The sequence below is a fragment of the Ovis aries genome, chromosome X (genome assembly GCF_016772045.2).
Source record: "Ovis aries strain OAR_USU_Benz2616 breed Rambouillet chromosome X, ARS-UI_Ramb_v3.0, whole genome shotgun sequence".
Classification (NCBI taxonomy): domain Eukaryota; kingdom Metazoa; phylum Chordata; class Mammalia; order Artiodactyla; family Bovidae; genus Ovis; species Ovis aries.
Window position 1 is genome coordinate 46415682 of NC_056080.1, and position 25643 is coordinate 46441324.

Sequence of the window (25643 nt, forward strand, 5' to 3'; positions counted from 1 at the left end):
CAAAGAAAATACACAAAAGGAAATAAGAAGTCATCAAAGCATGTCATTATAAAAATGAATTAAACACAAAATCAGACAGTAATGGAGAAAACAAGGGTCAAAAAAGCTACAAGAAAATTAGAAAACAAAGAGCAAGTTGCAGAAGTCTTTCCTTTTCAGTGAATGTGAAAGTGAAAGTCACTCAGTCATGTCCGACTCTTTGTGACCCATGGACTGTACAATCAATAGAATTCTTTAGACGAGAATACTGGAGTGGGTAGTTGTTCCCTTCCCCAGGGGATCTTCCCAATCCAGGGATTGAACCCAGGTCTCCCACATTGTAGACAGATTCTTTACCAGCTGAGCCACCAGGGAAGCCCTTCAGTAGTTACATCAAATATAAATGGATTAAACTCTCCAATCAAAGGCAGAGATTGGCAGAATAGTTTTTTTTTTTAATGGCACGAATATATGCCATCTAAAAGAAACTCTAGAATTTAAATACACAAATAGATGGAAACTAAAAGAATGGAAAAAACACTCCATTCAAGTAATAACCAAGGCAGAGAGGGACTGACTACACTAGTATGACAAAATATTCTTATAGATGAATTGTGCCCCCTCCAAAGCAAATTCGTGTTGAAAGTCTCAACCCCAATGTTTGGAGATAAAGCCTCTAAGAATATTAAAAAAAGTTAAGTGAAGTCATAGGGTGGAACTTTAATCTAATGGGACTAGGGTCCTTATAAAAAAGGAAGAAACATCAGGGACCACACTCTCTCTTAATGTACAGAGTAAAGGCCATGGAGGATGCAGCAAGAGGGCAGTCATCTACAAGCCAGGAAGAGTTCTCACAGAAACCAGCCCTAGTGGCATCTTGGTCTTGGACTTCTAGCTTCGTGAGAAAATTATTTTTTCCTCCTTAAGACACCAATCTATGGTATTTTGTTATGGTAACCTGAGCTAATAGATACCTTAAAAAACTGCTACAAAAGACAAAGAACATTACATATTAATTTAAATGATCAATTTCCCTCAAATATATACCTATAAATACCTATAAATGCATATGTATCAAACATCACAAATCCCATAATATATGAAGTGAATAGCAAATTGAAATGAAGGGAGAAAAAAGTCTTACATTAAGAGAGACTTCAATATTTTGGTTTTATTAATGGATAAAACAACTAGATATAAGATCAATAAGGAATAGATGATTGAGCAATGAGTCAATTGGACACTACAGACATATAGAGAATACTCTACCCAATGACAGTGCAACAAATACTTTATTCAAGTGGACATTCTCCAGGACAGCCAATGATAGTAGGCCACAAAACAAACCTTACAGGGACTAAAACATTTTGAAAGATTGAAACTATATAAATTATCTCTTCTGATCACAATAGAAGGAAACTAGAAAATAATAACAGAAAAAAATTCATAAATATGTGGAAATTAAGCAATACACTCTTTAAAAAACCTTGAAACAGGAAATTAGAAAACACTCTGAGAAAAATGAAAAAGAAAGCACAATTTATGTGACACAATTAAAAAATACTGAGAGAAATTTATAGCTGTAAATTCATATACCTGAAAAGAAAGTCTCAAATCAATAATTAAACTATATGTACAAAAGGAACTTGAAAAACAAAAAGCAGAATTAAATAAATGCTAGCAGAGAAAAAAATGAATAAACACTGGAGCAGAGGTGAACAAAGGACAAAATCGAAAATAAGAAAATTTTTAAAGTTCTTTTTTCTCAGATTTTATTTTATTTATTTATTTATGTTTTTACTTTACAATATTGTATTGGTTTTGCCATACATCAACATGAATTTACCACGGGTGTACATGTGTTCCCAATCCTGAATCCCCCTCCCACCTCCCTCCCCATACCATCCCTCTGGGTCATCCCAGTGCACCAGCCCCAAGCATCCTGTATCCTGCATTGAACCTAGACTGGCGATTCGTTTCTTATATGATATTATATATGTTTCAATGCCATTCTCCCAAATCATCCCACCCTCTCCCTCTCCCACAGAGTCCAAAAGACTGTTCTATACATCTGTGTCTCTTTTGCTCTCTTGCATACAGGGTTATCGTTACCATCTTTCTAAATTCCATATATATGCATTAGTATACTGTATTGGTGTTTTTCTTTCTGGCTTACTTCACTCTGTATAATCGGCTCCAATTTCATCCACCTCATTAGAAATATCAAAGAAAATTGACAAATCTTTAGATTTATTGGCCAAGAAAAATAAGACAAGAGGAGATCAAGATGACAGTGTAGGAGAAGGCAGAGTTCACCTTTCTCTATGAACACATGAAAAATGCATCAATATGTGAATCAATTCTCACTGAAATTAAGCTGGAGACTGGCAGAAAGACACACAACCAAGGCTGTAAGAAAGATCCACAGAAAGTCAAATAGGACAAAAATAGAAATGACCATGTTAGTACCTGCAGCCCTAAGATGAGCACAGAAGAGAAGGTGGATTATATGAGCTTGGAGATCCTCCCTGTGGAATGAACTGTTTGAATTACATATTGGGCTCCCTAGATCTATGGTCCACACAGGGAAGATGAATCCACTTGGCCGTTTTGAAAACCAGTGGTACCACGGGCAGCTCTGTAAGAAACCTGGACTCTGTTCATAAAGAATACTCACACACTTGCTTACTCCAGAGTAAGTAGATTAAAACTACCCAGGACTCTAGCTTGCTTCTCTCAACTGCCCTAGCATGTACCTCAACTAGAGACCAGTGCCTTCTGCCACCCAAAGTACTCTATGGCACAATTAAACACTAGGGAAAAATAGCCACAGCCAGGAAGAGTGCATAGTTTTAGGAGTCAAAGCCAGCTCAGACCTGCCATCACAGCTTGGCAAGGCAAAGGCAGCCATTACTCATGGAAGCAGCAGATTTAGAGTGGTCTGGAACTCTGGTGCCAGGACTGCCTTAGCAATACCATGACAGATACCATGTGCTGGCTCCAGCCCCACTTTCTCTGGCCCTGATCCCTTCTAGGGCATGGGTTCCAATGCTGGGAGGAGAGAGAATACATATTCAGAAGGAACAGAACTAGTTTAGACCCAACTCTCAAGACTTCTACTCTAGCAACTTGGGCCTCAATCCCACTCTCAATAAGGTGGTGTTGACCACTGAGCAAAGGAGAAGGCCCAGCTCACACCTGATTCTGGCTCTAGACACTTCATCTGCAGCCTCACCTCCTACCAATGTGCCAACTCCCACAACGTGGGGGAAAATACAACTCATGCTCACATAAAATCCAGGTCTCCCACCAAAATCACTGGGCACACACAGACTGTATAGGATACTGCCACACAAAGCCAATCCTTCAAGACTGGGATAGGTAACTGTTTCACCTAATTTCATAGAAAGTTAACAAGAAAGAACAAGACAGAACAAGACAGAGAAATGTGTTTCAAATGAAAGAACATGAAGAAAAACAAAAAATTAGTGAAACAAATAATTTACCATATGAAGATTTCAAAGCATTAGTAATAAAAAGATAACTGAATTAGGGAACAGATGAAGAGGTGAACACAGTGAGAATTCTAACAAGGAAATAAAAAAATATGAAAAAGAAGTCAGAACAGAATAATTCATTAACTGAAGTGAAACATACACTAGTAGGAATTAACAGCAGATTATGTGATACAGAAGATCACATAAGCAATTTGAAAGACAGTATAATATAAATCACCCAAACAGAACAGTAAAAAATAATAATTTAAAAAGTAAGAACAATTTGAGGGATCTTTAGAACAGCATCAAGCCTACCAACATTCTCATTATATGTGTCCCGGAAGGAAAGAGAAATGGGTTGAAAATACATTTGATAAAATTATGGCTAAAAACTTACTGAACTTAAATTAAAATAAACAGATATTCATATGGAGGAAGAACAGGATCTCAAACAATGTGAACTCAAGGATACATTGTTTGGAATCCTCGGTTCTGCTTTTGCTGCAAACGCTGTTCTAAGAGCAGTTTACATCTGGGAAGCAAGAAAAAACTTGAAATAAATTACCTTACCAGCAGTTTAAAAAGAAAATGGAAAAAAAAGAGAAGCAAAATCCAAAGTAAACAGAAGGAAAGGGTAATAATGATCAGAAAGGAAATAAATAAAATAGAGCTCAAAAAGATAATGGGAAAAAAAAAAAAAGAGAGAGATGAGTCCTTATCCAGGATGACAAAGAAGAAAAGAGAAAGGACTCAAATTAAAAAGTAAGAAATGAAAGAAGAAAAATAACAGATATCACAGTTATACAAAAATAAAGAGAATGCTATTAACAGTTTTGTGTCCAGAAAACTGGACACCTTAGAAGAAATGGAAAAATTTCTAGGAACATAAGAACTGCCAAGACTGAATCAAGAAGACTGAACACTTGATTAGATCAGTCACTTGTAGGGAAATTGAATTTGTAATAAAAAGTTCCCAGCTCACAAAAGTATGGGACTAGATGGGCTTTCCTGGTAGCTCAGCTGGTAAAGAATCCTCTTGTAATGCAGGGGACCCTGATTCAATTCCTAGGTCAGGAAGATCCAGTGGAGAAGGGATAGGGTACCCAGTCCAGTATTCTTGGGCTTCCCTGGTGGCTCAGCTGGTAAAGAATCTGCCTGAATGCAGGAGATCTGGGTTCAATATCTGGGTTAGGAAGATCCCCTGGAGAAGGGAACAGCTACCCACTCCAGCATTATAGTCTGGAGAATTCCATGGACTATATAGTCCATGAGGTCGCAAAGAGTCGGACACAGCTGAGCAACTTTCACTCTCACATGGCTTCACAGGGAATTCTACCAAACATTTCAAGAAGTAATAGTACATAACCTTCACAAACTATTCAAAAATTTGAAGGGAATGGAAAGTCCCACATTTATTCTACGAGGCCATCATTATCCTAACAACAAAAGTATAGAAAGTTTTAGGCAAATATCTTTGATGAATACAGATGTAAAAATCCTCAGCAAAATATCAGCAAACCAAACCCAAGGATACATAAAAAGGAGCATACAACACAATCAAGTTAGAAATATTCAAGGTCACAAGGATGGTTCAACATCTGCAAATCAATCAGTGTGATACACCACCAAATGATAAGAAATGCAGAAAGAGATTTAACAAAATTCAACATTCATTCATGATAAAATTTCTCATCAAAGTGGGTATAGAGGGAACATATCACAACATAATGAAAGCAACACAACTAACATTATGCACAACAGTGAAAAGCTGAAAATGTTTCCTAGATTCAGACACAAGACCAGGATTCCCAGTCCCACTACTTATATTTAACATAGTATTGGAGGTCCTAGCCACAGTAATTAGAAAAGAAAAAGAAGTAAATAGCACCCCAATATGAAGAGAAGTGAAATAGTATCTATTTACAGGTGACATGATGCATTACATAGAAAACTCTGAAGTATCCACACAAAATCTACTGGAACTAAGAAATTAACTCAGTAAAGTTGCAGGATACAAGATTAATATACTGAAATCTATTATTTTTCTATATACAAATAGTGAAATATCAGAAAGAGAAAATTTCTTTAAAAATCTTGTTTAATGTCACATAAAAAGAACAAGATATCTGGGAATTAACCAAGTAGGTCAAAGACCTATATGCTAAAAATTATAAAATATTCATAAAGGAAAATAAAGATAATACAAAGAAGTGAGAAGGTGGCCTATGCTCTTGTATCAGAAGAATACTGTGAAAATGGCATAACTACCTAAAGAACCTACAGATGTAATGCAATCCTTATTAAAATATGCATGATATTTTTTCCACAAGACTAGAACAAATTATTCTAAAATTCATTTGGAACCAAAAAGGAACAAAAATAGGCAATGCAATCTTGATTTTTAAAAAAAAAGAAGAAGAAGAACAAAGCTGGAGGTATCAACTTTCCCATCTTCAGACTACACTGCAAAGCTAACACTATTTTTTTTTTTAAAGAAAAGCATAGTACTAGCATAAAAACAAATACATAGATCAATGTAACAGAATAGAGACCCCAGAATGAACACATGCACCTTTAGACAATTAATGTATGACAAACGAGGCAAGGATAAACAATAGAGAAAAGACAGTCCCATCAATAATGACTCCTGTGAAAACTAGACAATTATATTTTAAATAATTAGAGATTAGAACATTCTCTCATGCCATATTTAATTTAAAAAAACCTCAAAATGTATTAAAAACATAAAGGTAGACTTGAAACTGTAAAACTTTTAGAATAGAACATAGGTAGAACACTGTTTGACATAAACTGTAGTAATATTTTTGGTACCTGTCTCCTAAACAAAAGAAATAAAAGCAAAATTAAATAAATTTTGTTGTTTTTCAATTGCTAAGTCACATCTGACTCTGACCTCATGGACTACAACACTCCAGGCTCCTCTGTCCTTCACTCCCTCCAGGACTTTGCTCAAATTTATGTCTATTGAGTCAGTGATGCTACCTAACCATCTCATCCTCTGTCCTCCCCTTCTTCTTTTACCTTCAATCTTTCCCAGCATCAGAGTATTTTCCAATGTGTCATTTCTTTGCATCAAGTGCCCAAAGCATTGGAGCTTCAACTTCTGCATCAGTCTTTGCTGATTTCCTTTAGGATTGACTGGTTTGACTCCTTGCAATGCAAAGGATTCTCAAGAGTCTTCTCCAGCACTACAATTGGAAACCATCAATTCTTTCCACTCAGCCTTCTTCATGGTCCAACTCTCACATCTGTACATGACTACTGGAAAATCCATAGGTTTGACTATATGGACCTTTGTTGGAAAAGTGCTGTCTCTGCTTTTTAATGCACTATGTTTGTCATAGCTTTTCTTCCCAGGAGTAGGCGTCTTTTAATTTTGTGTTTGCAGTCACAAACCGCACAGATTCTGGAGCTCAAGAAAATAAAATCTGTCACTGTTTCCACTTTCCCTCCATCTATTTGCCATGAAGTGATGGGACCGGATGCCATGAGCTTCGTTTTTTGAATATTGAGCTTTAAGTCAGCATAGTTTTTCTTCGTTTTCTGTCACTAGAATGGTAACATCTGCATATATGAGGTAGTTGATACTTCTCCCAGCAAACTTGATTCCAGCTTGTGAGTCAACTAGCCAGACATCTCGCATGATGTACTCTGCTTATAAGTAAGCAGGGTGACAATATACAGCCTTGGTGTACCCCTTTCCGAATTTTGAACCACTCCGTTGTTTCATGTCCAGTTCTCACTGTTGCTTCTTGACATGCATATAGGTTTCTCAGGAGGAAGGTAAGGTGATCTGATATTCCCATCTCTTTAAGAATTTTCTAGTCTGTCGTGATCCACACAGTCAAGGGCTTCAGCATAGTCAATGAAGCAGAAGTAGATATTTTCTGGAATTCTCTTGCTTTTTCTATGATCCAACTAAGGTTAGAAATTTGATCTCTGGTTTCTCTGCCTTTTCTAAACCCAGATTGTACCTCTGGAAGTTCAGTTCAGTTACTGTCAAAGCCTAGTTTGAAGGATCTTGAGCATTACCTTGCTAGTGTATGAAATCGGCACAGTTGTATGGTACTTTGAACATATTCTGGCATTGCCTTTCTTTGAGATTGGAATGAAAACTGACCTTCTCCAATCTTGTGAGCATTGCTGAGTTTTCCAAATTTGCTGGCATATTGAGTGCAGCACTTTAACAACATCATCTTTTAGGATTTGAAATAGCTCAGCTGGAACTCCATAACCACCACAAGCTTTGCTCCAGGTAATGCTTCCTAAAGCCCACTTAACTTCATACTCCTGGGTGTCTGCCTCTAGAAGAGAGACCACAAAATTATGGTTATCTGGGTCATTGAGATTTTTTCTGTATGGGCCTTCTGTGTATTCATGCCACCTCTTCTTCATCTCTTCTACTTCTGTTAGGTTCTTGTGGTTCTTGCCTTTGACCTCTCTTCTTTTCTCAGCTATTTGTAAGGCCTCTTCAGACAACCATTTTGCATTTTTTTCCTTTGAAAATTTTGGTCACCACCTCCTGTACAATGTTGTGAACCTCTGTCCATAGTTCATCAGGCACTCTGTGTGTGTGTGCATGCTATGTTGCTTCAGTCATATCAGACTCTGTGAAACCCCATGGACTCTAGTCTGCCAGGCTCTATTGTCCATGGGATTCTCCAGGTAAGAATATTGGAGTGGGTTGCCATGCCCTCCTTCAGGAGATCTTGCTGACCCAGGGATCAAACCCATGTCTCTTATGCCTCCTGCATTGGCAGGTGAGTTCTTTACCACTAGCCCCACCTGGGAAGCCCTCAGACACTTTGTCTACCATATCTAATCCTTTGAATCTATTTATCACCTCCACTAGGTAATTATAAAGGATTTGCTTTAGGTTATATCTGAATGGCCTAGTGGTTTTCCTGGCTTTCTTCAATTTAAGCCTGAATTTTGCAATAAGGAGCTCATGATCTGAGCCACAGTCAGCTCCAGGTCTTGTTTTTGCTCACTCTATAGATCTTCTCCATTTTCTGCTGCCAAGAATATATTATAATCAATCTGATTTCGATATTGACCATCTGGTGATGTCCATGAATAGAATGGCCTCTCTTGTTGTTGGAAGAGATTGTTTGCTATGACGAGTGTTTTCTCTTGACAAAACCCTATTAGCTTTTGCCCTGCTTAATTTTGTACTCCAAGGCCAAACTTGCCTGTTACTCCAGGTATGTCTTGATTTCCTACTTCTGCATTCCAATCCCCTAAGATGAAAAGATATCTTTTTTTTTTTTTGGTGTTAGTTCTAGAAGGTCTTGTAAGTCTTCATAGAACCATTCAGCTTCAGCTTCTTCAGCATTAGTGGTTGGGGCATAGACTTGGATTACTGTGATGTTGATTGATTTTCATTGGAAACAAACTGAGATCCTTCTGTCGTTTTTGAGATTGCACCCAAGTACTGCATTTTGAACTCTTTTATTGACTGTAAGGGCTATTCCATTTTCTTCTGAGGGATTCTTAACCACAGTAGTAGTTGTACTGATCATCTGAATTAAATTCACCCATCCCTGCCCATTTTAGTTCACTGATTCCTAAAATGTCGATGTTCACTCTTGCCATTTCCTGTTTGAACACTTCCAATTTACCTTGATTCATGGACTTAACATTCCAGGTTCTTATGCAATATTGTTTTTTACAGCATCACACTTTACTTTCACCAGTCATATCCACAACTTGGAGTCATTTCTGCTTTGGCTCAGCCTCTTCATTCCTTCTGGAGCTCTTTGCTCTTCCCCAGTAGCATATTGGACACCTACTGATCTGGGTGGGCCCATCTTCTGATGTCATATCTTTTTGCCTTTTTGTACTGTTAATGGGGTTCTCAATGCAAGAATACTAAAGTGGTTTGCCATTCCCATTTCCAGTGTACCATGTTTTCTCAGAATCCTCCACCATGTCCATTCTTCTAGGGTGGCCCTCCATGGCATGGCTCATAGCTTCATGGAGTTACACAAGGCTGTGATCCATATGTTCATTTTGGTTAGCTTTCTGTGATTGTGGTTTTCGTTCTGGAGGCTGCAAGATTGTAGTTCTTGCTTCTTCTCTCTGTCCTCTGATGGATGAGATGAAGATAAGAGGCTTTTGCCATCTTCAAAACTTCTCTATTGCATGTTCCAGGACAGTGGAATATAATGACCAAGAGACACATGGACCAGTTCACAAAGCTGTAGTTTTGCCGAGTCCCAGAGAGGCATCTCCAAGTGTTGGCTGCATTTTTGTTAAGTCAAAGAACATGAGGAAGGGAGGGTGAGAGATGTGGGGAGAGAAATGAAGCAATTGTCCTAGATGGTGAAACAGGTGAAGAGGATCAACATTTATTAACAGTTCAGCCATAATGCCTTACACTCTGCTTGGAATATTATCCTTGCTTCTCCTTACACACCCTACAAAGTTTCACACTGGCCCACATCAGTGGGAAGTTATTTCTACCTCCTCTGATTTTCTGAATATTAAGATCACACAGGTTATAACTTAACTATCATTTGCTGCTCCAAAAGTGCAGTGAGGAAGTCTTAGATATGAAGAATTCTGGGCTAGGGTCCTTGCCCCTCTGACCTTCCCTACAATCTCTTTTCATCAATTCCGAGTCTCTCCTCCGCTCTACAACATTGCCTGGTCCAAGGCTAAGCACATAGCTGACCCTCAATAAATGCTGACTGTCTAAAAGTTAGTCTTACTATTTCCCATCCTGCTCTCCTTTTTACCCAAACACTCTCCCAAACCAACTCCAACCTTCAACCTTCCATAGGTTCATCTCTGCATAAGGGAAAGAGGTTGAGTAGCTCATTTTTACCTTTGCAAAGTAATTTACATTTGCAGGCTTCTGTCACAGGACTAGCATGGGCTCAGACAGAGCAGCTGCTTCTCCACCACAGAGTCTTAAGACTGGCCAACTGGCCTGTATTACTTTGATGCATAACATCGCGGGGTGGGGGGGGGGGAATAAAAGACAGTAGGAAAAACTTTTTCCTATGATTCTAAGCTGAGATACATCATGACCCCAGGGTATAACATTCATTCTTGACTCAGCCAAAAGGAAGTTGATACACCAAATTCTAGTTATAGGCAAGAGAAGATTAGTGCAGAAAACTCTGTACCGTTCATTACCAAGGGTCAAGCCAAAGGTTCAGCAAAATGCTCCACTTCCTCTTAGACTCTTTATTAGATTAGCGATCTCTCTCACATCCCAAGCCTAGGAAGGTAAAGAACCTCAGAGTTCTGGGGAGGGAGATATACTGAAAGGTGAGGAGAAGATCTCAACCCAGGGAAAATCAGTCTATGTTTCACATATGTAATCCAGTGTTTCTCTCTGGGGAACAGTGAATGGCCCAGCCAACTCTGTCTTGAACTAAGGGACAGGTGATCACAGCAAAGCTTGAAGTGAGAATGACATGCAGAGAGTAAGTTGATATTCTGGACGATAGCTCACATACACCCCTAAGGTAGTAAGAGTCTTATGAATTTGCCTATATATAAGGATTTTTAAGCCTTTATATAACTAAATACAGAGGACTTCTGAAACTACTGCAGCTTCTCAGTCTACAGCTAAAACTCTCTGGCTCATATGTCAACTTATAACAGCCTAAAGGCAGCTCTAATGCCAGTACCAAGCAAAAACCTTTACTCTGTGGAAGGCTTACTACCCAGGCAATTTATATATCTTGCTCTTACCTCACCCTCTTGACCAAGTATCTGCTGTCCTTAGGAGATCAGAATTCTATAACTAGGAATGACAGGCCTATGAGGACCCTTAGAAATAACTTGGTTCCATTCCTCATGGCTCAGTAGTGAAACTAAAACCGAGAGGGATCAAGGACTTGTCCATGGAGACATAGCAAGAGAGTGGAATAGCCAGTACTAGAACTCTTGACTCTTAATCCAGTGCTTTCTTCATACTACCACACTGCTTCTTTCATGACAGAATTAGTAACAGCTAACATTTATTGTGGGATTACTCTGTGTAAGGCCCTGTTCCAAGTGTTTACTGCATAAATTCATTTAATTCTAGTAATAAGATGATGAGGTAGTTACTATTATCCTGGTTTACAGAATAATAACCTGATGACAGAGAAAAATCTGCTCTATTTATTTCCTATCTGTGAAGTCAGATTTGAACTGTGGTGTTGGAGAAGAGAGAGTCCTTTAGACAGCAGGGATCAAACCCGTCAATTATAAAGGAAATCAGTCCTGAATATTCATGGAAGGATTGATGTTGAAGCTGAAGCTCTAGTACATTGGCCACCTGATGTGAAGAATTGACTCATTGGGAAAGACCCTGATGCTGGAAAAGGTTGAAGTCAGGAAGAGAAGGGAGCAACAGAGGATGATATGGTTGGATGGCATCACAGACTTGATGGACATGAGTTTGAGCAAGGTCTGGGCGTTGGTGATGGACAGGGAAGCCTGGCATGCTGCAGTCCATGGAGTCACAAAAAGTCGGACACGGCTGAGTGACTGAACAGAACTGAACTATGAAGTGAGAATGGGGGCCAGAAGCCAGGAAGGTCCACCAATGATAGCCAGACACTGTTATCAGAGAGGAAGAACTATTCTGTGAGAGAATGGGGTGGGAAAAGATGGCTGTAAATCAATCAAGTACACCTTAGTATGAATTTAATCACAGGACATTTGCTAAAATCTAGCTGAGATCAAATGGCATGGAAGAAATTGGGTTTTAACTGAAGGGAGGAACAGAAGGGAAGAGAAGAGAGAAAAGACAGGGAACTGTGGAGCTACAGCATTTGGGAGCTAAGGGAAAAGGGATGAAACAAATGAAGTGGGCAATAAGAATACCCTGAAGCTGGACACTATGCCCCACACTCACCCATCTTCACCCCGTATTTCCTGGAATCAGACTTTCAGGACTCATGAGGTCTACTGTTTTCCATGCCAGAAAAAAATACAATAAAATACACACACACACACACACACACACACACACACACACACACACACACACAAGAAAATGAGGCCCAGTAATCAAAGTTGGGGATGGGAAGAGCAGAGACCACAGACACAGGGCCTAGTGCTTTCCCATCAGCCCTTTGTCTACTTTTGCAGATGGAGAAGGCCACAAGGCACCTGTCCTCCAACCTTGGAGAACAATATGAGTACAGCCCGTTTCCTGCTTAGTATTCTGTCAGAATTCAAGACAGATAAGCAGAGAAACTCTGCCCACCAGCCCTTGTTTTGCTCCAGAAACCCATTCCCACTGTCCTGATTATCAGCTCTTCTCTGAAACCCTAGCTGACTCATTTCACCTGACCCTCCTCCCAAGTCTTATACCCCTGGCGCTTTCTCATTTTGCTCCATAGGAATAAAAATGGTAAGACTAAGAAAAAGAAAAGCAAATGTGCCTTCATCACTGGTTTGGGGCTAGGAAAAAAGTGATGGAAGCTGTTGACTAAAATCAGGCTTCAAGATTATCTGACTTCAACAATGTTCATGACCCAGTTTCTTTAGCCTACATTCTCTTGTCCTCTAACCCTACACCCAACTCCCAACAACCCCCCATCACCAGGGACAGGAAGAACAGAATACTAACTATATAAACTCTCCCACTTCTAGCTTCAAGGTCCTCAGCCCGAGGGTCCAAACTTCCCTACCCATCTTCATCTTCCAACATCCCAATTCTCTTGACCTCCTGTACCCCAGCTTGCACAATGGTAGTTATGAAAGCATCAAGATATCAACAAGCAGGTTGGGGGGATGCGTAAGCAAGAAAAGAGTGAACAAATGGCTTAAGGGGGCCTACTTCTGGGAGACCAGAGATAGTCTGGTGTAATGGTACTCTGATCACTGCTTCTGATGAGCTATTATGAATAATTTCCCTCTCATTCAGATCGAAGCTGTGAAGGCACAGGGATAAAAGCACTTCAAAACTTCATAATTTTACCTTTGTGGGTGCCTGCGTCACTCACTGATTTTCATCCCACCTTCCCTCCCCCATCTCTCTTTTTCTCCTTTTCTTCCCCTTTTGTTTCTCTCCTCAGTCTTTAACTGGTCAATACTTGGATTGTAATATACTTGGGAGGAATTTCAAACTGTTGACTACAGTTTTTCCCTTCTTGTTCTTTTTTAAATCAGGAAAATGCCATTCTGAAACAAACAAAAAAAAAAAAACTGGTGTTTTGTTTGCAAATGGTCATTAATGAGGTTTTCTGGAGCTCAATTACATTTTATTTGAGGATGGTCCTCAATTAGGTTTATTGGGATTCAGTTACCTAATAAAGGCATGGAAAAAATAGGATAAATAGGCTAGTTTAGAAGGATGCCTTGGGAGTTAGACTGAGAGCTTGGCTTTAGGTATTAGGCAAGGGCCAGTACTATCTGCTTGTGTGTCCAAAAGCAAGGAGTGACTTCAGATAGCAACTGTAAGCTAATCGAAGCTAGCTGTAAGCTTTGAAAATCAAACTAGGGGAATGGATAGTGAACCTTCATAGGCTACTTGTTTCACTGATGCTGCTCTTCCTACTCATAACCCAAAGGTCATGGTCGAGGGGGCTTCCACAAAGCACTTGGGAACTCAGGCTGTGCCTTCCTTCCTTCTTCCATTGGCCATTGCCCCCACAGCCCTCAACTGCGGCATTAATAATGGTGTTGGTATCTGAGAAGAAGCTCCAAAAATAGCCAGTCCTAGGGGATAGGCCACAGATCCTGGCAGAAAACTGGAGACAGAAAAGACCCTGGGAAAGAAGTGTGAGAGAGGTTCAGATAGGAATATCTGGAATATATCTATCTGAATAGATTCATTACCACCACGTTTTGCAGTGATGGTAGAGCCACTAGAGAGACAGAATCAAGAACATCAGAACTCAAAGAATTTTGGAGATTATTTAGCTTAGTCTAGACGATCTCTTGGGTACCAACCCAGAAGATAATCTAAGAGCCCAAGGAGTTCCACTGGGAGCATACTGGGCTTCCATGGAATACATCTTTGCTGAAAATCACAAATCTAGTTTAATCAAGTTGTATACATGGCAAACCAAAGCCAAGAAAGAGTAAGGTACTTGTTGAAAGTAATGCCTCGAACTCAGGTCTCCTGACCCAACACCACAGGAATCAGAAATACTTCAAACTTATGATGTATTTTAGTTCTTTTTAAACTGTATATTTTCGCAGATCATGTAATTTGCTCCTTCCAGTGGCAAAATAGGTATTATTTTCCCATCGTTTGACCAATGAGAACCTGAAGCTCCGAGTGTGTTAGCAGTCTGTCCAAGATGACATAACAAAGTAGCTTTAGCCACATTACATTCAGATTGACTTTGGCAAATCAGCAGTGCCCAAAGTGTTAACAGCTTAGAAATAGCTCTGTGATTCCCACCCATAACCTGAATCACTAAGCTGTACTTCTTACATCATCCATCTCAGAGAAAGAACGTCAATCAGCACTAAAAACATTCTAAGTTGTTCTATCCTTCCATATGCCTCTATTGCACTCCACCCCAAAATCTTCAGATACACCAAGAATGCCAAGGCAGATATGGAAATTCCTTTCTTTAGGTATATGGATCTGCACTTATTTTCAGGTTAAATTCATCCGTTTGTTAATTTTTTGAGCATCTAATGTTTAAGGCCCTTAAAGAAAAAGAAAACAGAAAAATGTAATACTTTTTTATGCATGTAACTAATTAGATAGTATAATAGCTAGTTCAGGTGTGGAGCATGGTGAAGAGGAGGGAGAGAGTGAGAGAGGCTGAAACTTCAGAGAAGAGTGTACATTTCCTCTGAAGCACATGCATTTTGAAGGAATGGACTTTGGGATGACCATGTGGAAGAAGCCTTAAAGGATAAACAAAATTTAGTCACGTGGAGATGGGAGGATGTTGGGAGCCAGCGTGAGGAACTCCTCCCATGGCAAAGGTCATGAGGAAGGAAGCTTGGCATACGCAAAGGTGTGATCAAGCCTCAGGAAACCCCCTGTTCCCGAGCACCTACCCCCAAAACCAGAGTACTTTACGGGGAGCTCTTCCCCATAGCCATTTCTCACAGAGAAGGAGTTAACTTGCAGCTCCAGTTAATAAAAATTCCTGGGCGTGACAAGTGTTTCAACTTACAAACTCTGAAGGTTCTCTGGCCTGCCTGATCAGGTTTGTCAGGCCACATGTGATTGTTCACAGCCTCCCAACTGTGAGAGGCACGGGATGTTTTAAAACTTTCTAAATACAGACTCTTTTAAGAAGTTAGAAGATCATTAGTATAGTATTAGTAGGTTGATTAGGAATTATATTGGTGAAGGGTTTTTTCATTTGTCTTGCCAATAATTACTGCTAATTCCCTGCCCTGGGTGTGACAAGGATGTCTCAGATCAAACCTCTCTGCTGACAGACTAGCTCGTGTGTGTGACAACCTCTCAACCATAAACAGCACAGAGAGTTTGGAGTATTAGCATAGGGCTTTTTTCATTGATGAGTCAGTGATTGCCATCAGGCCTCCATATCCTTAGGCACCTGGGAATATATTAATCAATGTATTTGGAATATAGAAAAGGAAATATAGTAGTTTTTGATGTTAGCAATACTAGACTTTTTGAGTTAATGAATCTTCTCTTTTGTTATAGATCACTGTACTTTGTTATAAATCACTGTGTCCTTGCTATGCAAAACTGTAACTTTATCACTATCTTAAGACTAAATAGATCTTAAGGGAAACATTGGTGAAGGGTTTTCATTTGTTGGGCTGATGTTTGCTGCTAAATCTCCATATTCCCTGCCCTTATAATGAATATAACTAGCATATAGGAGAAATAAGTATTAACCTTTAAGATTAATCATGTTAAACCTTAGGTTAAGTAAATTCCTTTCTTGATTGTAACTCACCCTATAGGAATGCAACTTTATTTGGAGGGTGGCGCCTGATTTAAGAAAAAATCACCCCTGGAAAAATAAGTTTTCTGGTTAACTGACCAGTATCAGAAAGGGCCATAAAATGTCAGCAGACCTCATGGCCAGAAGATGATGAAACTCATAAGACCTTTGTATAATTTTATATGAAGCACCTGATTGTGACAAGGGTCAGGTCTGCTGACCCCCACGTGACTGTGTATTCATCCCTATGCATAACAAAAAGGTATGTAAACAAATCTGAAAAATAAAGAAATCGGATCAGTTTCTGGAAAGACTGATTCCCCCATGTCATTTCTTTCTCGCTCCCCGTTTTCCTGGCTGAATTCCCATCTGGTACGAGGGTACGAACCAAGACTACTGACTTTGCCGGGGCTTCTAAGATCGGACCGGGGAGGCCTCAGTGCCTCCTCTCCCTCGGGAGAATGGAAAGACGCCTGTGGCCTATGTAGGTGGTGATTAGTATTCCTTGTAAACCAGTTATTCAGACTCTTTTTCTACTACACTATCTGTTTCTAATCTCCCTCTATATCTGTAATGAAATAAGTTTTTTCCAGGACGCCAATTCTGTCCCCACCTTCGGATTACCCTGGAGCCACCAGGGCTGGACCCCAGCAGGAGGAGTAAAGAATATTTCAGATGGAAGGCCTGAGAAAAAAAAAAAAGAGGATATAATTTTTGGTGTGCATAGGAAGAAAAGCAAGTTGCTAAATTTGGCTGAATTCAGGATTTTTAAACTAGAGTAGAAGGGATAGCAATAGAGAGGCAGTTTGTTGTCAGACAGAGTTAGACTTAAGGCTAAAGAGCTTGAACTATATTCTGCATTGTGGGACTGTTGACATCAGATTTGTTTTAAGCAGGAGAGTGATACCATCCGATTTGTTTTTAAACAAATTGTCCAGAAGAGAAATTATGACAGCTTGAGGACGAAAATAGTGAGCCGGGTTGAAAGGAAGGAATTTTCAATCAGCCAAATAATGTTTTTGGAAAAAACTCTGAGTTCTGCAAGATCATCACTGCGTAAGATATATTACAAAATAAAGAGCTTTCACAGATCCACGAGCAAAATACAAACAAGCTACCACAGACAAATGAGCACTAATATGAAAATGAAATTTATAGAAAAGAAATATAAATGGCTAATAAGTGTATTTTTATGTGCTTAACCTCTGCAGTAGTAAGGAATATGTAAATGGGTCAAAAAACCATATTTCATTTGTACAACGTACAGAATTTGAAAGATGACTTAATGAATGTACAGAAAGAGGGATATGTGATAAAGCAAATATAGTTAACTGTTAATGGTAGAATCTAGGTAGTGGATATATGGGTGTTCACTGTATAATTCTTTCAACTTATCTGTATGTTTGAAAATATCCATAATGAAATATTGGAGGGGAGGGGCAGAATTTTAAAGCATAACTCTTTTGGCACAATAATTCCATTTCTAGGAATCTACCTTACAGAAATAGATGTTCACATGTACATAATAAATAACCAAAGAGGTATCCTGAAGCCGTATGTGTCATAGGAAAGAAATTGGAAATCATTTAGCTGTACATCAGAAGAAATATTTAAATACACTATGGTATACCCATACTATGAAATGTGTAGCTGTTTTTAAAAATAGAGTAGATCCATATACTGAAATGAGATGTCCAAAATATATTGTGAAGTCAAAAATGCAAATTACAGACTCAGCTATAAAGTGTGATCCATTTAAATTTAAAAGCAAAACTATTAGGTTGATATGGATGTATATAGTTTTGGATACATATAGAAAAAAGGATTAGAAGAATACACAGAAAATTGTGAACTATATTTACCTCTGGGAGGAAAATATGGATGTAAGGAGCTTTTCCTTTCTATTCTGTGTACTTTTATGTAGTTTGAATTGTCTGCAATATGATTGTTGATTGGGGCTTCCCAGGTGGCGTGCGTGCCTAAGTCACTTCAGTTGTATTCAACTCTGTGAGTCCCTGTGGATGGCAGCCTGCCAGGTTCCTCTGTCCATGGAATTCTCTAGGCACAAATACTGGAGTGAATTTCCATGCCCTGCTCCAGGTGCTCATCCCAACCCAGGGATCCAGGGATCGAACCTGCATCTCTTATATCTTCTGCATTGGCAGAAGGATTCTTTACCACTAGTGTAACCAATAAGAAAATGACACTAGTGGTAAAAGAATTTGCTTATCAATGCAGGAGATGCAAGAGAGGCAGGTTCTATCCCTGGGTTGGGAAGATCTCCTGGAAAAAGAAATGGTACCGCACTCTGTTATCCTTGCCTGGGAAAATTCAGTTGGCAGAAGAGCCTGGGGAGGTAGGGCAGACTACAGTCCATGGGGCCACAAATAGTTGGGCACAATTGAGCGATTGAGCACATAGCACTTGTAACTGTACATTACTTATTTCCCCCCATATTTTATTTATTTGTTTGCCATTCATTCATTTATCTATAAATCAATAGATTTATTTATATTATAAATATAATATATATTAATATAAATATAATATATTTAAATTAATATATTTATTAATTATTCATTTATCTACTTATTAATCCATCTATCCATTTTTGATTGAAGTCTTTTTGTAAAGTTTTTTTTTTTAATTTTTACAATGTTGTGTTCGTTTTTGCCATACAACAATGCAAATCAGCCATAATTATACATACACCCCCTCCCTCCCTGGCCTCCCTCCTCTCCCCCCATCCCATCCATTGCTGTGTAGCATAGAGCCCAGCCTGGCACTGTATTTTCTCATCTTTTGATGCATTTCAAAGTAAGTTGCAGAATTACTCTTATGTTTTAAAATTCAATAAAGACAAAAGATATTATCAACATTGAATATAAAGACTTAGCAGTTAAGTCAACTGGGACAAGGTTGTGTATGTTGGATTCTAGGAAAGAGAAGATGACGATGGCTCTGAGGTTCACTGTGTAAACACAAGGCAAAAAGCCCAAAAGCTCCTCTCTGTAAGAAATAGAAAAAAAAAGGCCCAATGTGCCAGATGCTAAGGGCAGAGCAATGGTCACTGGAAATCTGAAAAAGAATTGTTGGTAAAGGATGGAAAAGGAAGTGGATTTGAGAAAGGAAATATCCTAAGAATTCAGCTCAATGACACTCCTTCTGACCTTCCTCTAACAAGGACAAGGAGTCCCAGTCTGCAATACAAAGATTTTTTTTGTAAGCCTTCAGTTCACAATGAATCCCAGTTTTATAACTTCAAATCTGGACAGTCCCTCTGGATTCATCCATGGGGGATAAAAATTATATATCTTTCCTAGCTCTTTAGAGCTAGAAAGGACCTAAAGAATCACTGAGGCTGACCTCCCCCACTTCCACAACTAACAGTGGAAAAAGTGAGGCTCAGAGATGGAAAGAAACTTGATTAAATTAAAGTTTCCTGACTCCCAGGCAAAAGTTCTTTCCATCTCTGTAGCAGGATTGGCTAGGCTTCTTCAATATCACCAGACCACACCAGAAACCTGGATCTACTCTTGATTCCACCAATGGTTTCCAAAATCTTTTTTTCTAGACAGGATACACCATTAAGTCAAGTCACATGATCTGGAAGACTCTGTTTTCCCTTGCCTTTTTCCAAGTCTCCACTGTGCCCTATGTCCTTCAGCCTCAGTCAGACAGTGAGGATTACACTCAGTCCATCAGTGTCGTCCTCCATCCCTCAACAGCCAACAATGCTGACCACCCTCACTCCTAGCAAAGGACCAGACCATGTGCAGTTCATTGGCAGCCATCTCAAGGATGGGTCACTCCAGCCCTATGGTTTTTCTTCTCCATTGTCATTAGGAGGTACTGTCTACCATTAGTGGAGAAGGCAGTGGCACCCTACTCCAGTACTCTTGCCTGGAAAATCCCATGGACGGAGGAGCCTGGTGGGTGGTAGTCCATGGGGTTGCTAAGAGTCGGACACGACTGAGCAACTTCACTTTTGCTTTTCACTTTCATGCATTGGAGAAGGAAATGGCAACCCACTCCAGTGTTCTTGCTTGGAGAATCCCAGGGACAGGGGAGCCTGGTGGGCTGGCCTCTATGGGTTGCACAGAGTCGGACATGACTGAAGCGACTTTGCAGCAGCAGCAGCAGCAGCAGTCTACCATTAGACAGGGAAGCACTGCCATTCCTTGAACTTCTGAGGAGAATGAAGATTGGGCAAGGCATAGTTTTTTATGGGAGACTACACCATGTCACAGATATTTGTTTACTGGCACTGCCCAGCTCAAAAACCAAGCATGGCTGCAAGCTGCTAAATTTGCCTTTCCAGGATCAGGTCCAAACTGTCTGAGTCTAGTGCTCAAGGGCTCCGTTTGCAACCCCAATTTCTTTTCTTTTCTTTTTTTTTTTTGCAACCCCAATTTCTATTTCCCTTTTGTGGATCAGCAGTCACACTAGCCATTAGCTGCCAGTTCCTTCAAGCTAGGCTTCAACAGTATGTGAATTGAGAACGTTCATATGTACAAGCTGGGTTTAGAAAATGCAGAGGAACCAGAGATCAATGCCAACATCTGCTGGATCATAGAAAAAGCTAGAGAGTTCTAGAAAAACATCTACTTCTGTTTCATTGACTATGTTATAGCCTTTGACTTTGTATATCACAACAAACTGTGGAAAATTCTTAAAGACATGGGGATACCAGACTACCTTACCTGCTTCCTGCCAAACCTGTATGCAGGTCAAGAACAAGCAGTAACAGTTAGAACTAAACATAGAACAACAGACTGTTTCCAAATTGGGAAAGGAGAATGTCAAGGCTGTATCTTGTCACCCTGCTTGTTTAATTTATATGCAGAGAACATCATGTGAAATGCTGGGCTGGATAAATCACAAGATGGAATTGAGATTGCTGGGAGAAATATCAATAATCTCAGACATGCAGATGATACCACCCTTATGGCAGACAGTGAAGAGGAACTAAAGAGCCTCTTGATGAAAGTGAAAGAGGAAAGTGAAAAACTGACTTAAGATTCAACATTCAAAAAACTAAGATCATGGCATTTGGGTCCCATCATGTCATGGCAAATAGATAGGGAAACAATGGAAACAGTGACAGACTTTATTTTCCTGGGCTCCAAAATCATTGCATATGATGACTGCAGCCATGAAATTAAAAGAGTAAATTAAATTAAAATTTACTCCTTGGAAGTAAAGCAATGACAAACTTAGACAGTATATTAAAAAGTAGAGACATTACTTTGCCAACAAAGGACCATATAGTCAAAGCTATGGTTTTTCCAGTAGCCATGTACAGATGTGAGAGCTGGACAATAAAAAAGGCTGAGCACCAAAGAACTGATGCCTTCAAACTCTGGTGCTGGAGATGACTCTTGAGACTCCCTTGGACAGCAAGGAAATCAAACCAGTCAATCCTAAAGGAAATCAACTCTGAATATTCAGTGGAAGGTCTGATGCTACAGTTGAAGCTCCAATAGTTTGGCCACCTGATCTGAAGAGCTGACTTGTTGGAAAAGACTCTGATGCTGGGAAATATTGAAGGCAGGTGGAGAAGAGGATGACAGAGGATAAGATGGTTGAATGGCATCACTGACTCGATGGACATGAGTTTGAGCAAGCTCCGGGAGACTGTGAAGGACAAGGAGGCCCGGTGTGCTGCAGTCCATGGGGTTGCAAAGAGTCAGACACAACTGAGCAACTGAAAAACAACAACATATCCATGAAGGCACACATGTTTTTCATGTGTCCAGGAATTTTGTCCCAGTCTCTGCTGTCTTCCTCTAGTAGTGTAAACCGTACCCAGAGCACTTCAAGGCCCACCACAAATGCCTCTTGAGGACCCACCCAAACCAGAAATTCTCATCTAGTATCAGAAAGTCTTAAAGTTTCAGGCCTCAGAAGGTGGGCTGACCTGCCTTAAGTGACCAGCCAAGATTAGAATCTAAGGCTCCCAAATTTCTAACCTAGTGTATTTTTATTGCTCCACATGATTTCTGTCTTTTCTGTACACCCCCCCTCAAAGCACCTGCCTTTCCCACAAATGACTTGAAGCTAAGGGCAAGAGCCTATTTCATCCATTACTCTCTGCCCTCATCTCCAGTTGCTCAGTACAAGGCACCACACCAGCAGACGCTCTGCGTTTTTGCATAACAAGACAGAGCAATTGCCTTTGCAGTGACTAAAAAGCAATGCAGTTGTCATAGGACAATCCAAGCAACATCAAAGGAGGCCCTGAGTCTACTCTTCAGAGACCTTGGCTGTTGCGAAACACTACAGCCATTGAAAGTGTATCTGTTGGATGGACATTAGAGTCACACCTCAGCCAGTAAAGAAGGGAGAGGCATTTTAGTTCCTTTAGGGGTCCATCTTCAAGATGTTATGGAGATCCAATTCTACAACTCCTGTAAATTCAAGAGTGCAAAAAACTAAAGCCCATTTTTTTTTTTTTTTACAATTTTATTTTTACTGGTCAAAGGGATTTTTTCAGGTAACCCAGTGAAGTCTAATTCTCTGACTTTACAGAAGAGGGATTTTTAGTCCAGAGAGATGATGGGATTTCTCTAAAGTCATGACATGAATGAATGATAGACTCTCCCAATTTCTTGTACAAGCCTTTTTCAGCCCCAGCAAATGAATAGATAGTTGTTACAAACCTCGTCTTAAGAACAGAAAGAGCTGCAGCCTAGATGAACAGAGACTCCACTCCTGGCATTCCATTTTATCATTGGACATATCCAAACCTTGCTAAGTGTCAAATGGGATAATTTATGTAAAGAAGTGAAATTGAAGTCGCTCAGTTGTGTCCGACTCTTTGTGACCCCATGGACTGTAACCTACCAGGTTCCCCCATCCATGGGATTCTCCAGGCAAGAATACTGGAGTTGGTTGCCATTTCCTTCTCCAGGAGATCTTCCCGACTCAGGGATTGAACCTGGGTGTCCCGCCTTGCAGGCAGACCTCTGAGCCGCAAATTGCCTGATACACAATAAAAATACTTCTCCCTCCCTGTTAGGTTGAGGTTCCTTTATAGTAAGCTTAATTCTGCCTCCTGGTGGTTTCCACTCTGTTGAAATCTGACCCATCCTAGGTTCTCCTTTCTAGAGACACTTAAGACAAATAATCCTTTTCCACATGACAGCTTTGAAGGCATTTGAAGAGAGCACCCCTGCTCTACTTCCCTTCCTTCAAAATGGTTCACTGCAAGACTATCCTTCACCCACTCAGACTTCATCTTCCTGCAAATAGGGGGACTAAGCTTGGCCTCATTTTCCACAAAATCATTACATTTATAATGAGAGGTTGTCATTCGGTCTCTGCCTGGAGAATTGGGCCAACAGAAGTACACTTACCTTGTGGCCTCAAGCCCCTTAAAACACAAGCAATTACAGAGTGAAGTAAGCCAGAAAGAAAAACACCAATACAGTATACTAACACATATATATGGAATTTAGGAAGATGGCAATGACGACCCTGTATGCAAGACAGGGAAAGAGACACAGATGTGTATAACGGACTTTTGGACACAGAGGGAGAGGGAGAGGGTGGGATGATTTGGGAGAATGACATTCTAACATGTATACTATCATGTGAATTGAATCGCCAGTCTATGTCTGAAGCAGGATGCAGCATGCTTGGGGCTGGTGCATGGGGATGACCCAGAAAGATGTTATGGGGAGGGAGGTGGGAGGGGGGTTCATGTTTGGGAATGCATGTAAGAATTAAAGATTTTAAAATTTAAAAAATAAAAAACTAAAAAAAAAAAAAAAAACACAAGCAAAGGCTGAACTGAGTACAACACCCAAAGTGTCCAAGTGTTGAAGTGCTCGGTCCTCAGGTGAGCTAGTAGCTTCACACTGCCACTGGTAGCTTCCCCAACACTGTCCTTGGCTCCTTACATCCCCCATCTCTCTTCCTCATTTCCCCATCCCATTCCCACGGTAGAACTCAGCTACCCTACATCCCTAAATCCGTAAGCTCGATTGTTGAACCATGCAAACTGTTAAGCCTTGAGTCGCTCCAGGCAGGTGCTCCTGCTCAACTACCTATCCTGGCATGCCCCAGTGGTCCCTGCAGGCTCCCCAGGGAGCCCTTGTCTCGAGCATTTTCCCCAAGCTGGTGGCAAAGTGAGCCTTTGCCCTGGCCGGCACAAGGCACGAGTTCTGCAGTGAGCCTACATTGGGAGTTACCTTGCAAGCATTGAGTAGTAGAAGCGCTTCGTTGGACGACTGGACGTAGGGGTGGGTGGGATCTCACCTAGGTTGCGCTCCTTTCGCCACGGTCAGGCCTGGAGTAGAGTGGCAGGCTGGATGGAGGGTCCCCGTCCCTCGTAGCCAGGAGTTGGACTGACCCACTGATGAGCGGCAGGGCTAGGGTGCCGGCGGAGAATACCACAGAGGCAGCTTCGGAAGGGGCGCCGCTGCGGAGGGAGCGCTGCTGGTCGCCGCCTAGGCAGCCCAAAAGAGAGAATCAGCCACCGGTTGCTGTGACAGCCCCTGGCCCCCAGCTGCGCCTTGCTTGTAGGCCGCAGTCACTCTCAGCAGGTTACCGGCACGTCAGAGGGCTCTGGCGGAGGTGCCTGCGGCGTCGGCTAGGGGTCAAGGAGGTTTGAATTCAACTGAGCCTCTCCTGGCGCTGCTGCTCGCCAGCTACTGGGCGTCAGGGCGGCGGGTTCCTCGGGTCACAATTGGCGGAAGATGGAGCCTTAGACGCGAGCAAAGTGAGTGGGAGTGGTAGGGAGGGGCCCCAACCCTGAAGTTCAGATCGGAACTCTGCTGCCTGCACTGAGAAGGCTGGCTGAAGGCCAACGCCCACTCCCTCCCAGGGGCGGACTTGGGTGGCCTAGATTCTCCAGGGGGTGGAGGCAGAGGTACCCGAGCTAGGGTGAGAGGCAGAGCGTCAAACTCGCTGCTCTCTAATGCCACCCACCTCCCCTCCTTACCGTGTGCTTGGGTCGCGAAGACTGACTTGGTCCACCAATACCTGACGTAACACAAACATTTCATTAGCCAAATGACTGACCTCTCTAGAGCCAAAGGCTGGGAGGGCAGAGTAAGGAGGGATCCTTCCCTTTCCAGGCCCCTCAGAGAGGCCGCTGGAGAGCCCTACGGAGCACCACACCCTGGCCTGGAGTCCCCATCTCACGCCTCCAGGAGGCCCGGCGATTTGTGAGGGAAGGGGAGGGTGGGGTGGCATGGCGCGACGGGCTGTCGACAACCTTTTCCTGGATCCATTCAATCCGCTACTCTAAGTTTCCTGGCAATTACAACATCCCCAGGAGGGCAGATTCCCCGGC

General features: G+C 41.0%; 1 protein-coding gene across 6 annotated transcripts in view; it reads right to left on the minus strand.

Annotated features, from left to right (window-relative positions):
* Positions 1–25001, minus strand: part of ARHGEF9 (Cdc42 guanine nucleotide exchange factor 9) — a 456021-nt gene extending 431020 nt beyond the window's left edge. For 4 of the 6 annotated variants that reach the window (XM_015104868.3, XM_060407410.1, XM_060407408.1 and 1 more), the window contains exon 1: positions 24605–25001. The gene's annotated coding sequence lies outside the window, so the exon portion shown is untranslated. Of the gene's footprint in view, positions 1–24537 lie in introns of all 6 variants that reach the window. The other 2 variants (XM_060407409.1, XM_060407406.1) reach the window with 1 other exon arrangement.
* Positions 25002–25643: the final 642 nt, after the last annotated feature.